We start from the raw sequence: 11294 nt of genomic DNA on the forward strand, positions 1-11294 counted from the left end.
AAGACATACTGCTATGGTTGTACAAGGATCTCCTGGAGAAGCCAACCAGGGCCCAGTCTAGGTGCATCCTAGCTCTCGACTTAATGGGAGCGTTTGATAATGTGCTTCACAGCAGTATACTGAAGGGATTAACGGACATTGGATGCGGGCAGAAGACTTACCGGTACATCAGAAGCTTTCTCACAACGCGACAAGCTACTATATCCCTGGGGAACATCAAATCGGAGCCGATAACTCTTGGTTCCAGGGGTACTCCTCAAGGAGTGGTTCTCTCGCCCCTTCTCTTCAACTTGGCGATGAGAGACCTCCCCACTGCACTGGACAGCATTGCCGGGATTCGTCACGCGATATATGCAGACGATATCACGGTATGGTGCAGAACAGGGAGCGAAGCAGAAGTGGAGGAGAGCTTGCAGAAGGCCGCCGATGTAGTTGATGCCTATGCTAAAAGCAGGGGTCTGCAATGCGCTCCGGAGAAGTCTGCTCTACTGATCTTGAAGAACCCCAGAAGAGGACCCAGCGATAACATAGAAGTTCACATCAATGGCGAGCTGGTCCCTCGACCCAACTGTATCAAAATACTGGGACAACACATTCCACAAGGCATGGGAAATGGGGCTACACTAAAAAAACTCGGGGCAGCAACAGAACAAGTCCTCAGGATGATAAGAAGAATTAGGAATAAACTGAAGCAAAACAGCGCGAAAAAACGAAGCTCGTGTGTGTGTTCTCCCTCGTCCTTCGTTTTTTCGCGCTGTTTTGCTTCAGTTCATAATGAACCAACGGGCCCCACTTCAGACATTAATTTAGGAATAAACGCCACGGACTTGGTGAACGGGAGGCTTACCGACTAGTACAAGCTTTTATTGTATCGCGTATCATCTACGGGACGGCGTACCTCCGACTCACCAAGGGCGAGGTAGAAAAACTAAACATTCAAATTAGAAAAGCATACAAGACAGCCCTGGGGATTCCAAACTCGACATCTACCATCAGACTTCTAGAGCTCGGGGTTCATAACATGGTGGAGGAACTGTGGGAAGCTCAGAAGATAGCCCAAATTAAGCGGTTAAACCAAACATCCAATGGAAAGTGGCTATTGGAGCAGTTACGTATCACCACGTCCGGCGGGATTCCAGAGCCACTAGAAGATCTTGCTCCAGACATGAGAGCCAAAATTACCATCAGTCGAATACCTAGGAACATGCATCCCATACATAACGCCGAGAGAAGGAGAGCCAGGGCCGAGTACCTGGGGCGACTATGGGACAGCGACCAGAACACTTTATACGTGGACGCCGCCGGACTTCAAAAGGACAAGATGGTAGCAGCAGTTACGACGCCGGATGGAGGAGTCGTAAATTCGGCTACCCTAAAGACAAAAATCGCCGCCCAGGGGGAAGAAGCAGCCATCGCTTACAACCCCAGGGCAATAGTTTTAACGGACTCGCAAGAGGCCTGCAGAAACTTTATACAGGGCAATGTCTTCAAAATCACCCACCAAATTCTTCGTAAACGCCCACCGGAAAATGTGCTCATCATATGGACGCCAGGACACACGGGTCACAAGGGGAATGAGGCCGCAGATGCCACAGCCCGAGGTCTTCTTATCCCGGCCCCCTTGTACCAAGCCCCGTCCTTAGACATGGTGAGCGTTACCTTCACCGAATATTTGAGCATATTGAGACTCAACGGAAGAACATTTCCACCACCGGACAAAAGCCTCAGTAATGAAGAAGAGCACATTCTCAGGAGATTGCAGACAGACACATTACCCACACTGGCTAGATTACACTGCTGGTACCCCACGTTATATTCACCTTTTTGCCCGCACTGCCGGGAGAGGGCGGACGCGTACCACACAGTGTGGGCATGCCAGTACATACCAACAGTACACCCACTCACAAACACGTCAAGGGAGCAGTGGGAGGCCACCCTGCGCAGCGATGACCCTGCCTGCCAGCGATGGCTGGTAGAGAGAGCCATAGCGGCGATGGAGGCCAGTGGAATCCCGGAATTGAGATAGCCACCTTCTTTCCTCCCTCTTTTTTCTTTTCTTTTGAATAAAGATCTTTTCAATCAGTCAATTCCTCCGGCGTCGCCGTCGTTGTCGTCGTCGTCGGCGTTGTCCACCCCTCCGCCATTCTCCTCGCCGCGCCAGCTGCGCTCTCCGCCGCTCACCCCCTCTCCTCTCCGATAGCGAACACTCTCTCGCGAGGGGCATTGGATTGGATTCGATTGGAGTGGATTAAAGTGGATTGTGTTGGATTGTGTTGCATCATAGCCGCGGCACGTTGCGTCAAAGCCGCGGCAGACGCGCTGGGGCCGGCGCATGTGCAGTACTCTCTCTTCCGCGGTTTCCTCTCCTTCGGGCGCGCTGCGCATATAACCGGTGTGCCGTTCTCCGGCGAAGCAACATCCACGCTTGGCTCAAACACCTAGAGTCCACGCCGCTTTACAAGTACGCCAACGTCGTCATCGACTGGGACCGGCTTACGCAGTCCCCTCAAATTTATGCGCGCTATAAAACGCGGTCCCTTCGCCGCTCCCTATGCGTCGCATCTACACAGGGGTTCCCGCGAGGGGAGGGGGGAGTTTTTTTGTATTTGCACTTTAGCAAATATGTCTGCATTGTCGCTTGCACATGACCCATTATGGTGGATCTGTGGCTATGGAGTCTTGCTGCTGAGCCCAAGCACGCGGGTTTGCTTCCTGGCCGCGGCGGCAGCTTTTGTGATGGACGCGAAAAGCGAAAAAGCCTGTGTGTTCGAAATTTCGGCGCACGTTAAAGATCCCCGGGTGGTCAAAATTAATCCGGAGCTCTTCACTACGGTTCGCTCATCGCCAGTGTAGCGTCGGTGCGTTAAACCCCATAATTAATCAAATCAATCGCTTGCCCATGCTGCCGCCTTGCTCTGTAGGAGCCGGGAACCCGTCAAGCTTTTTTCCTTTGTCCAGCCCACTCAAACTAGGCTTTATAAAACCTTGGCATCTTGAAATCGCCAAAGCCACAACTCGTCTATGAGGCGCGCCGTTGTGGAGGGTTTCGGATTGATTCCGCCTATCGCAGAATCTTCAACATGCGCCGAAGGATCAACAAACGGGAATTTTCGCTTTCTGCTTCAATCTGAAAAGCAGCCACTGCTGCCGGGGCCGAGCCCGCGTCCTTGGGCTCAGCAGCACAATGCCACATTAGCCACTGAGCCACAGCGGCGGGTTCAACACCGGCACGGTTTTAGAGAAGGTTCCGACCAAAACTGCGGGCATCGATGGAAGTCGCGTGGACAAAGCTTACGACAAAGCCAAATTTATGGCAATGCTCTGTACCTGTAAATATTTACATATTCTAAAAAAACATACTAAAATTGACCGCTCAGTTTACTTATCATAATTTGTTCACACTGATGTTGCAAACGCCACAGACATCACGGCTGCTGTGAACCCAGGGCCATCTACGAAGGAGCACGGTCTCCAGAAGCGCATGTAACCCGTTTCACAGACACTATCTCAAAACAGATTATGTGAAAATTAGCCGCCAATAGTGCTCTAACAATCCAAATTTTATTTACTAGTAATTATATAGTTCACTGTGAGATTGTAAACGTTACAGTAAGTCACCTCTTCTGTCAATACGGGAGGAAAACGGACAGCCACATGTTTGTCCGCTAGAACGAAACACTGGTCCTCCCAAGTTCCATTCAGCTAATTAACCGGAAAGTATGCGCAATCTCAAATTTAAAACAAGGCTGTGTCTAGCGTTCCGTCCAGACGGAACGGAGCTCTGCGGGTTATCCTTCCGTCCAGACGGAACACAACTGAGAGCTTAGCGTTCCGTCCAGACGGAGCCGGCATGAAATTTGCACAGTTCCGTCCAGACGAAAGCAAAACCGGCTGATTAGACGCTGTGCGAACTCTTCAGATTTGGTGTAGAGTTTGCGCCTCGGATAATGGCGCTATTGTACCACGTTCGATTCCCCCCGGCCATGCTTTTTTTTTTGCGTGGTTGTGCCAGCGTTTAGTAACAGCTAACTTAGTGCCCACTTTACAATTGACGCGGTGAGAGCAGTCGGTCTTCATTCTGCTCTCAACCGGCCGCTCCGCTACCGCTCACTAGAGCCAAGGCCGACGTATCCATCGCCAGAGTTCCGATCATCTGTAGTTCATAATGGTGATTACTAATTAACGGTTATTACCTGGCTAGTCAATGAGCGAAAACGGTTCATTCGGCTGGGTAAATATCAAGAAAGACTGGTCGCGCTGCTCATTGTGAAGCGCGCGTGGTCGAGCTTGGCGGTTCGTTTGACGGCCGATCATCTTATTGAGAGTGATTATAAATCAAATGTAACTCTGGCTAGTCAATGAGCGGAAGCGGTGTGACCGGTTGAGTAAAAATTAACAAAGGTGATCGGACTAATACCCAAGTTACACGGGCACAATTAACCACGGTTAAGCGAACCGCGGTTAGACAAAACCGCAGTTTGCTGCGTTACACGACAGACGAAACTGCGGTCACCCCGCTAACCGTGATTAATGCACACTGAGCTTGGCCACCTCAGTTCGGTCACGCTAACCGCAGTTCCCGCAGCCGCAGTGCTCAAAATCACACAAGTCAGTTGGGACGCAAGTTGCGGCGAATCAGCGGAGGTGAAAAAAATATGTATATATATCACCTGGTGTTCGGAGGAGACGAAGGTTGTCAAAAGCGGGCGCCCCAAAGCTGCCCCCAAGAGGCGCTTGCGTTCTTTGCGTCGCTCTCGCAGTCAGCGCGACTGCCAGTCAGCAGCGGCTCGTTTCCCGATCCACCCGATCAACTACGACAAAAGCCGTGCTAAATTTGTCAATTCCGCACGTCGTACGCCAAAGCAGGCAATCATGGTACGTTTTCAGCACTCGAAAGCGATCGGCGCGCACGTCGGCCGTACCTGCAAACATGCCGGCGCGCCTGCCCGCACGGCACTGAAACCGGCTCGAACCGGCACAGACCACGGCAGCAACAGCTTGTCGCCGCTCTTCGAAATCAATCTGATCGCGGAAAAGAACTTCCACATGCGAGAAAGTGGATGTTAATGTGGTGAAAAATTGTGCTATGGATTGTAATTCGCAGTTGTACAGATAGCGGCGGTCAAATATACACCGCGATGCTAAGCCGAAAGTTCCAAACACCGAGCAAACGCGAGAAAACCAAGCCGGTTGCGAGCTGTTGTGGAAGCCCCTCTCGCCGCGTGCGAGTGCGATGCGTTTGGGTCTGAAGCGACTGTTTTAACAATATTTCCTTCTGTCTACACTGCTTCCATTTTGTTTTTATTGTCAAGTTAAAAGTGTGTTAATTTATTTTTGTAACACTCACAACCAAGTGACCGCGGTCACCACACTTTGAATTTCACGTGTAACAGCCAAAACCACAGTTTGCAATAACCGCGGTTAGAGTTTAGTAACCACGGTTAGACTTAACTGCGGTTACTTCTGCCGAGTCTCCATACAAACTCTAACTCCGTCAAACGGAACTCCAAGCCACCACCTCGACCACGCCCGCTTCACAACAAGCAGCGAGAGCAGTCTTTCTTGATATTTACCCAGCCCAATGAACCGCTTCCGCTCATTGACTAGCCAGAATAACCGTTACTTAGTGATCACCATTACGAACTACAAATGATCGGAACTCTGGCGAGGGATACGTGGGCCTTGGCTCTAGTGAGCGGTAACTTAGTGGCCGGTTGAGTGCAGAATCAGACCGACTGCTCTCACCGCGTCAATTGTAAAGTGGACGCGAAGTTAGCTGTTACTAAACGCTGGCACAACCACGCAAAGAATAAAAAAGCATGACCGGGGGGAATCGAACGTGGTACAATAGCGCCATAATCCGAGGCGCAACCTCTACACCAAATCTGAAGAGCTCGCTGGGTGTCTAATCAGCCGGTTTTGCTTTCGTCTGGACGGAACTGTACAAATTTCACGCCGGCTCCGCCTGGACGGAACGCTAAACTCTCAGTTGTATTCCGTCTGGACGGAAGAATAACCCTCAGAGCTCCGTTCCGTCTGGCCCGGAACTTTAGCACTTGTATATCGTTCCGTCTGGACGGAACGCTAGCCACAGCCTTAAAGGGGTCCTGAAATACCTTCCGCCGATGCGTGGATGTACATGTAACCAAATAAAGCAATGTATTAGCAATCTCCTCCCACAAGAATTTTGTTGAAGCGATGAATATTAGCTGGGAAATCGTAAATCAAAAACCGCGCATTATCGTAGCGCCACCCGCCGCGGTGGCTCAGTGGCTAAGGCGTTGCGCTGCTGAGCACGAAGTCCCGGGTTCGATTCCCGGCCGCGGCGGCCGCTTTTCTGATGGAGGCGAAAAGCAAAAACGCCCGTGTGTACGAGATTTCGGCGCACGATAAAGATCCCCAGGTGGTCAAAATTAATCCGGAGCCCTCCACTACGGCGCGCCTCATCGCCTGCGTTGCGTCGGCGCGTTAAACCCCACAATCAATCAATCAATCAATTATCGTAGCGCCGTGTTTCCTCCTCCTTTCAACTTACTCTCCGCTGTTGACGGCGAGCGAGCCTTCCCTCCCAGGATGCTGCGCTCCTCGGCGGTGACGTACTTCCGCTATGCCCGTAGCAGACGGCTGTGTGAGCAGCGCATGCGCTGCTCACACAGCCGTCTGCTACGGGCATGCTTTGTTGACACCATGAATCCTGCACTCCGCTCAAGGCTGGAAAAGCGAACGAAAAATCTGGCCGCATGTGTGCGGCGGCCTGGCCTTGCCCTTTCGCGTTGTACGTTGCTGCACAACTTTGCTTTCGGCGGCACGTGACTTTTTATCGGCGGCGAACTCGCAGCCGCACGGGGAGGATTGTGCACTCGCTCCCTTGGATGCACAGCGCACTGTTTATCCAAAAAGCGCCGTATCAGATGTGGCCCCGCTGGTGCCGCGGGTCTTATTTTGTGGCGGTGGTAATTCCTGCCGGCGGGCAGGTCAAAAGACATTTTAAATCAATACAGAACCCGTGCACAAAACGCTTCAATCATGTGACCAGTTCAGCTTGGGGCGACGCGTGGTGGAGAGCGGCAACGTTGCCAAAGCATGCTCCGGCGTGGCTCTGAGCTTCCTAGCGCTGGAGCGAGCACCGTTTCTTTCACAATATCAAACATCGGTTGCCCTGGCAACGAGGCACAAACCGCTCTAGAAGTCAGTTACGGTTGCGTGATCCCGGTTCAGCTTGGGGCCCCACCTCGCGGCATACGGGCACTGCAGGCATACTACTCACTCCCATTTGGAAGTGCGAGATGCATTTGTCATTACAGGAGGCGATGGTGTGTGTGTTGTGGACGCCTTTGTTTCGCGATGAAATGCGACGTGCTTCTGCGGGTGGATAGTGCTTCCCATGGTCTGGATTATCTTTCTCGAGCGGCGTACGACTCAACCTCGCATGGGGCATGTGCAGTGTGCGTGGCTAAAAGCCATCTCGGCTTGTGCGCCAGAGTTAAGTGACTTGCTGTTCGTCCCCGCAAACCGCGCGCGAGGTGAGTGCCGAATTTACGAGGGGCAGGAGGAGGAAACCCATCGTCTGTCAATCGCGGTTCGGACTTGCAACGCATGTTGTGACGTTGTGTTCGTTCGAAACGCATCTCTGGATTGTTTGGAAGTTGAATAAAATGTATGCGTCAAACCCGGGCATTCGGCTCAGGGCGTTCTCTGCGATTGCAAGGGCGTTCAGGGCGTTCTCTGCGATAGTACCACGGGGCTTCAACGCTTTCTGTATGGAACGTACTCAAGTAAGAGAATATCCATGTCGTGTTATCGCTCTGTTGCATTCAATACAAACGGTTAAGCGTTTGTTTACACTTGTTTCGTTTGTCGTAAAATGTCCAAGCACTCCGCTGGCAGTTCAGCCGGCGAGCCGACGCTGAGCAGACGACTCATCTTTTTGCCGGAAGTGCGTGAAAACGCCGCCCAATAGCAGGATGTCTAGCTCATGACGAACATCTAGGAATCGATGACGTAGACATGTGAAGATGGCGGCGCCCAAAAACACGAAGGGAAGGGTGAGAAAAAAGCGACAAACTTTGCAACAAAAGTGTGAGATTTCCGCTGCGCGTAAAAGAGTAATACTTGGCACATATGATGTTGACGACCAAATCTAACGATTGCGCTAGTCAATTTAGTGTGCTCAAAACGCCTTTCAGGGCCCCTTTAAAGGGGCACTGACACAAAAATTTTGCATCTTGTTTTTTTTGTTGCGATAAGTAGCTAGTGACCTACTTATAACCTTTAGAAACCTCATTTACTTAAGCGTGCGACGGTTGTTTAATTAGATGCATTTTCAATAAGGCCAGTCGCAGTTTCGGTTTCAGCGAGTGCCGCAAAACGATGGATTTTGTGGATTTTGTATGAACAAAGCTGACCACGTGACCGTCGGAGGGATATCACAGTCACAGAGCAGAGCCGCCGTAGCACTGTCGAATCCGCATCGACGGCAGTTGCCGCGGATGCGCCCACGTACTGATCTCGTGAGGCGCTTAATAAAAAAGCGACCGTGGATGCGACGGAGGCGCTGCGAGTGCAAATGCTACCGCGGCTAAAGAACGACGCGCGACGCTCGAGACGGTGGGTGGCAAGACGCGCGCTGGGAGCAGCCGGCCGGCCGGCCGGTCTGCCTACAGGTCCGCCTACAGATCTGTTCGGCTTAGCACTGCGGCGGATATTCGAGTGCCGCTCTCGTGAGCGGTGCAGATGACAATTTTTAATGCAACCCGCCATCGCATCATTAACTCCTTTCTCATGTAAGCCACCATGGTCAGGACTTGGGGACAATTTCGTGCAGCGGTAACAAGCTATCACTCGAGCTACCTGCGCCGGCCTGGGTCACTTCGCGGCCGTGGCCGCCGCCTGCACAGCGACCGTGCGGCTAGCTCAGTGGGCTTTTCGTGCCTCCGGCGCATTTTCGCATCCAATGGTAATAAACAATAATAGAAACAGAGTGCCTGGAATCGCTGTACAACTTTGGTCGCGGCCAGCTGCCCGATGAGCTGACGAAATCACGGCGCCTCCGCCGCCAACGATCGGGTCGTTCGTTCTCGAGAGCAGAAGCTCCGCCCTCCGGCCCTCCGATTGGAGCGGAGAGCCGGGCTAGCCGGCAAAAAACGCCGGCAGTGCGGAAGCGGCAAACACAAACTCGTGACGTGTTTGCATGTTGTTTATTTACACAATATCTTCGGGAGGTCGATTGCGCGTGGTCCTCTGCTGGCTGCTCGGTTGCGTTTCGCACACTTTAAAATTGATTTTTAATATGTTCTAGGCTGTATTCGCCGCTGATATTTTGCAGATGATGTATATGTGTTCCCACCAATCTAACTCCGAAGTTATCTCGCCTTCAAAATTTTGTGTCAGTGCCCCTTTAAAACAAACGCGTTTTTTTGTGTGTGCACTCCTGAGACTGCATCCCGGTCAGTGAAGCCACCTGCATACAGCTCCGAACGTCATCCACTTTGCCAAAGTGGAATGCCAGTATATTTCTTAATTTCTTTTTTAAACTCTGTCCGGAAAGCGATGGACAGAGCCACGAGGCGAAGTTATAAATCACCCCAAAATAGTTTAGTTCACATCCTCGATAACGGTCGTGAAAAATCCTCGGCATGGCCCTCTTGAGAAGTGACAGAGCCGATCTCGCAATCGCCAAAATGCAGAAAATTTTTAAAGAATTTGTGGTATCACATAACTTTAATGTTTCCGCACTGAAACGTCTACAACAACAACCACCGAATCAGGGCACAAACACAGGTTTCTTGCTTCTCTCGGGCGAGAGTGTTCTTATCGCCGGTGCCCGTGTTTAGAGGCATCGACGCGACGCGCAGGCGCCGAAGCGGTGACGAACCATTTCGCCATTTCCCCCCACGCAGATTCAGGGTTGAAGAGGTTTGGGGACCCGCACCTGGCGTCCAAAGCGGGTGGTGTAGGGTGCGGGCCTAGGCGTTGCGAGCTGCTGTGGGCGAATTACAGGAGGCGTGCGGGAGTTGGTAGTCTCCTGGGAAAGGATGTATGATGGCTTTAGGCGGTCGATGGAAACGGGAACGTCCTTTCCACTGATTTGCAGGGTGAATGTTTTGTCGTCGCGACGGATGACTTTATATGGTCCAGAGTAAGGCGGTTGTAAAGGTGCGCGTACAGTGTCGTCGCGGAGAAAGGCATGCGAGCATATTGCCAAGTCCTTAAACACGAATGGGGTCGGCTTGGTGTGGCGTGCCGCTAGTGATGGGGGCAGCGCGCCCATTGTGCGACGGAGCCGAGCGACGAAGCCTGCAGGGTCCGAGCTGGTTACGTCAGAAGTCGGAGCGGAGAGAAGATCTCCAGGTACGCGAAGCGGTTCCCCGTAGACAAGTTCCGCGGGCGTGGCTTGAATGTCTGGCTTGAAAGTTGCGCGCAGACCAAGAGCGACGGCGGGGAGAGCTTCGAGCCAGGTTGAGTTAGGGTGGCACATGATGGCTGCCTTGAGCTGCCGGTGAACCGTTCAACCAGCCCGTTGGCGCAAGGGTGGTGGCTAGTTGTCCGTGAACGATCGAACCCGGTGGAGAGCCCGAGGAGCCTGAAGAGTTGAGATTCGAATTGCCTTCCTTGATCGGTTGTGACTCGACGAGGAGTACCGAAGCGTGAAATCCAGCCGGAGAAGAAGGCTGATGTGACGTCTTCTGCGGTAATCCTTTCGAGCGGCCACACCTCGGGCCAACGAGTGTAACGATCAATGGCGGTGAGGCAAAAGCGGTAAGGGCCGGCTGGTGGGAGGGGGCCAATGATGTCAATGTGGACGTGCTGAAACCGTTCGGGCGAGAGGGGGAATTCTCCGAGTGACGAGGTGACGTGCCGGGTGATTTTGGCGCGCTGACATTGAATGCATGTGCGTGCCCAGGTGCGGCAGTCCCGTTGCATTGAGGGCCACGCGTACCGGTCAGTCACAAGGCGTGTAGAAGCTCGGATGCCGGGATGACTAAGGTTGTGTAACTGGTTGAAGAGGCTTTGGCGATGCAATGAAGGGACGTATGGTCTCACTCGTCCTGTTGATATGTCAAAGCAGAGAGCCTCCGTCGACCCAGGGATGGTAAATTTTTGAAGTTGAAGGGAAGAGCCATTCTCGAGGAAGCTGCTTGAGTTCGGTGTCCATTTTCTGAGCTTCGGCGAGGGCGTCAGTCGTAATGGGTGGTAGCTCGACAGCCGAGACGCGGGAGAGTGCGTCGGCGACCACGTTTTCCTTCAGGCTGATGTGGTGGATATCTGTGGTGAATTGAGCGATGAAGGACAGT

This window comes from Haemaphysalis longicornis, unplaced genomic scaffold (assembly GCF_048455015.1).
Source record: "Haemaphysalis longicornis isolate Haplotype H1 unplaced genomic scaffold, Haemaphysalis longicornis Haplotype H1 scaffold_1, whole genome shotgun sequence".
Lineage (NCBI taxonomy): Eukaryota > Metazoa > Arthropoda > Arachnida > Ixodida > Ixodidae > Haemaphysalis > Haemaphysalis longicornis.